The following is a 5,115-nucleotide window of genomic DNA, read 5'->3' as shown; positions in this document are numbered from 1 at the left end:
TGGAAAGATGCATGTATTTCTAGAACTACGTAAAAATTTTCTAAACAGAGTTAATTATTTCAGACGCGTGTGTGTGTGTGTCTGTGTTTAGCACTGCACTGTAGCTGCTTTTCTTCGGCTTAGAACCGTACATAATGGGCTAGCACGCTTGCAGAGTCCGCGGTACTGCGCGACGGAAGATCTTATTTGGACACGAGCTAAACCATTTGCAACGCGGGCATTGCGTGCCAACCGGAGTCCACAATCCAAAAGGAAAGGAATATATCGACCACTCGTAGAATAATGAAGCGTGCTTCCTCGACGGGAGGCAAGTCGCGGTTTTGGGTTTAGCGTCGAACGATATGTGCTCCAAAAACTAAATAGGTTTTAAACAGCGAACAAATCGATATTCGTGTGGCCGCAAGATTCGTGTCTTGCTGCTGCGGCCATGACGACGATGACTCTCTGGACCCGACCGAAATTAGTTTCAATTATTGAGAAATTCCAAATTTTCATGGTTGTTTCGTGCGAGGCTAATCACTTTTCGCCGTTTCGAATGCATTATTCAATGCGGTGGCTGTGCGCTGAACGATCGATCCTGGTTCCAAAGATTGCTCGGAGCGGTCCAAGTCCAAACTCCAGTCTGGATCCTGCTCTGCTGGTTTAGCATTGATTCAGAAGCTAACACTCTAATCACCTCGTGCTGTGCTGCCCGATTGATTATTGATCTCTGCCCTTGGCGATGTTAACGAATAGCTGCGTTAGACAATATACCTATATGTATAAGGCAAATCTGAACAGTTTTGCTCAAAATAACCCCCATTGTGCAAGACTTCGCATTTGCTGCCCATGGTTCAGTAGACTTGTTCAAAACTTTAATTTTTTTGAGTCATAAAGCTAGAACGATTTCCCAGTTCAAATCTCTGGACCAGCCTTCCGAACAGCAGCATTTCTCATTCTCCACGTCATTTATCAGAAGAATGCGAAAACCGCTCAAGGCTGCTACCGAACTTTATCAGTCTCGCCCTTCCCCTGCCTCTTCCGACCGTCGATCGTCGGTGGCGTATAAACACTTTTCTCGCAGTTAATCGCTTTAGCTACCGCTCTTGTTTTCGTCCTCGTTCTCTCGCTCCTCATCACAGACCTCGTCGATTCCTCCAAGTAGCTCTCCAGACTCCAGGCGACGACACAGGAGGAAGCTAAAGTTAATTTCCTTCGCCCCAGCGGCATCCCGTCCCGTCGAGCAGACACTTATTCTTCGCTCATCAAACATCCATTATCCAGCGCTATCTTCATCCTTGCCGTCCGTGCCGTTCCAGGTCCAGGTCCAGCGGGAATCTCCGGTCGTACAATACTTGATTTTATTTTCCATTATTAAAAGCCACCACTCATACTGGTCAGCGTCGTCGTCATCGTCGTCTTACACGTCGCTTTGGGGGGAGTGGAAATGGACAAAAATAATTTTCATCTCGCACGTAGGCATCTCCACCGCGCTGTGCTGCACAGTGGTACCGCACATAGGTCAAAAGTCGAAAAATACGTTTTGTTTTTCATTCTGTAACCTTTTATTGGATCAAAAATGACCTCAAGAATTTAGGTCATACACATTTAAACATACATTTAAAAAAGGAAATGTCAGATTCCGACAGATGTTGTGTAAGATATTTTATAACCGCTTCGTTTAACAAATGGAACCACCGTGCGCTGGTGGTAGATCGGATTGAATGCGGATGGCGCGCCACTGGACTGCCACCGAAGACCGCCACAAGCGTTGTTCGCATCAAAATCATGCGATTCTGGCGCGGCTTCAGCACATGGAGCGATCAATCGAGACCATATTCTGGCCGGGGTAGAATCTACAACGTCATCGTCGTCATTGCCTCTGGTCTTCTTATGGGGATATTCGTCTGGAAAGGTTGGATGACGGTATAGAGAATTCACAGCGTGCATGTCTCAGCTACTAAAGAAAAAATCGTTCAAGATCGTATTCAAGACATTTTGAATATCTTTCCACAATAGATTTTTGTGGCAAATTTGAACTAGCGGTAAGCAGGCATATTTCAGTATTAACCCACACTAAATAGTCTCAAACTGCACATAGTAAATTGAAGCCATAGCTTTGTCGTCCGTTTTTTAAGAAAAGGATTAGGGGCTAATATCTGACAGATCATGAAACTCTCCTAAGTTGGAGTTGCTAGAGATAGGTTCTCTAAATATCACTTCTTGAATTCTAAAAATAGCAATAACAGCAATTACTGCAAGAAATGTGCTTATGAGAACTCCTAGACAAATCCTTAAATGAGGTCTCAAAAGAATCCTGAATTATGAGGCATTTTTGGATGCATTGCATTCAGAACTTAAAAAAAACGGGATTTTTTTTTTCGGAATTTTTAAAGAAATTTCATAGGATAATACAAAAAGTGTAATTCCTGGAGGAATTGCAGAATTAATACCTTAGATTATGTTTGAAGAAATTTCTTGGCAGAGGTATTAACGGAATGCTTCATGTGATTCTCAGAAAATACTAAAACAATCCTTATTTCATGGGAGAATCTTTGCTGTAATGCTGCGAAGAACTCATGAATCGCATGACTGCACGCATGCACTTTTATAAGCAAACGCTTATAATTCCTCCAGCATTTGAATATCATTGATTTTCAGATGCTGGAGGAATTTCTCAAAAAACAACTGGATCAACCTCTACTGTATATTGAGATTGAATCCTGAGGTATTTCTCACGAATTCATTAACGGGGTTCTTTACAGTACTCTTAGCAGGATGCTTGGAGAAATTCTGTAGCTATTTTTAGATGAAACACTGTTGCAGTTTCTCATGATTAATTCATAACATTCATAACCATTGTAAATACTCACAATCACAAATTGCAAGACTGACAGCCATCTTATAAGCTACTGTGCTCTTGTAGATTAGAGCTACGTTGATACTGTGAGATACAATAATCATTCACCACTTTGCCGAAGACTGTTTTGAAATCGGACGCCTCAGTAAGTAGTTATTGATTTTTGTATGAGTTGTAAAACTTTGGCTATAATAATTGGGATGTTCTGCAGGCATCACTGGATATATGCAGTAGAGCATAGTAGCCATGATTTCGCGATGCAGGAATGTTGCCTGTTCAGAAGTTAAATGAGCACTGTTGAAGTATTTGTGTCTGGATATAAATTTATAACTAATCACTAAGACGTCCGATTTGAAAAGGGTCTTCGGCAAAGTTGTAGCTGATGAATGTATCTAACAATATCAACGTAGCTTTAATCCCCAAGAGCACATGGGCAAACACTATGATCGATTGAATGAAATGCTTGCTTTTCCCATAGCAATTCTCATATAAACCTTAAAGGGCTTGTGAGGTCTCAGTTTTTATCCGAATGAGCTTAAAATTTGGGAGGACACTCAGAATTTGATCTGGAATCGAATGAGCGGTGTGGAGGAAAAACGATTTTTTGAACCACTCTAATGACTACACATTTAATCGTTACAACAGTAACGGGCGATTTTACAACAATATATGAACGGTTCATCAAAGTGAGTGTCGACATTATTCATAAATTATTTATGCATTATATTTTTTTAAACACCCCTTCCCTTTTACCTTTATATTTGTAAATGGAAAAAAAACTTTCAATGCTTTGACACTATAAGTTTAGACTTGCAAAAGGTTCACTTTATTTAACAAACTTCGAATGGTTCGCCACTGTAAGTATCGGCATAAGTGTGTTCTGTGATGGACCAGCCATCAAGCTTCTTTTCTTTTCATATGAGTAAAATATGATGACTCATGCTTTCGTCCTGACAGGTGTAGGAATGTTACGTTTAACTTTTTGTTCAACAAATTTTGAATGGTTCGTTACTTCAAGTGTCGCCATTATTTTCTTCTATTTGTAAATTTTTCAGTTCAATTGAAAATATTATAACTAAATGAACACCCGAATTTAGTACTGTACCATTTCATTCCACTAGAGTTTGTATCCTTTGACAGATACGCGTATTTTGACCTCAACTGTAAGGCCGTCTTCAGTGTTGTGTACTAGACAGCTCGAAGATTTATTATGAAAGTATTATTTTTACAAGCATATTTATATGTCACAAATATTTTTTATCATGGTATAATCGCTTATCAAAGTGAATCCTGTGACCCAACGATCCTCTCTATTCACAAACATCCCTCCCGGTAATCTTTGTAGAGATGCGGGGGTAAATAGTGGAATGCTCCACTCCAAATAGCAAAGGTTACACACTAATATTCCTTTCTCCAATCTCACCTGACTGCAAGGATGTGGCCGGCGTCGTTATTGACCCTGTATGAAGGTGAAACATCTCGGAATGCAAAGATGGCCGGCACAATGGCCGACTTCTCCACCTACTCACGTTTTCAAAGGCACAAAACTGGAGGAATAGTTGACAAATGTTCCTGATCTTCTTATTTTAAGCTTTCTGCTAGTGCACAAAGCCAAAATAAAAAGTGCACTGTTGTGGAATGCTTTCTTCGCGAGATTTGTGCCTTTGAAGTTTTAGTGCAATCTTAGAAGTTGATTCCAAACTGTTTCACCTGAATAGAGGCACAGATTTATGCACAATGAAGAAGACTATGGCCAATCCCAGCCGAATTTCTAGTTGATTCTTTGTGCTTCACTGACTTCGGTAAATCACGGGATAGCAACCATTGATATGTGTATAGTCAGTCTAAGCTAAGCAAAGCTTTATTTGAAAATGGTTTGAGTTTGTAATAGGTAGTGTAGGGTAACGTATATAACTTGGACATGCATATAATTTGGACAGGCTGCTTGTTCTATGCTCATTTACAATGAGATGATGAGGAATTTATGTACGGAAAATCATGTATTGCATTATTAATACACTACGCTACTTAATAATGATGGCCAATTTCATAACAATTACAAATTGGCTTCAAAAATATCAAAACTGTAAATTGTATCAAAAGAACACCTGTGAAACCTACGAATGCAAGAGGATGTATGTTTCAAGAACATACTTTAAACGCAATAATAGCGCTCAGAATAAGCATTCATAAAAAGTTTAAAGGCGGCAATATGATAAAATATGTCTAAAATTGAAGCTAAGTTCATCTAAAATCTTAACATTAGTATATAAGGC

The sequence above is a fragment of the Aedes aegypti genome, chromosome 2 (genome assembly GCF_002204515.2).
Source record: "Aedes aegypti strain LVP_AGWG chromosome 2, AaegL5.0 Primary Assembly, whole genome shotgun sequence".
Lineage (NCBI taxonomy): Eukaryota > Metazoa > Arthropoda > Insecta > Diptera > Culicidae > Aedes > Aedes aegypti.
Note: the sequence above shows the minus strand (reverse complement) of the source record.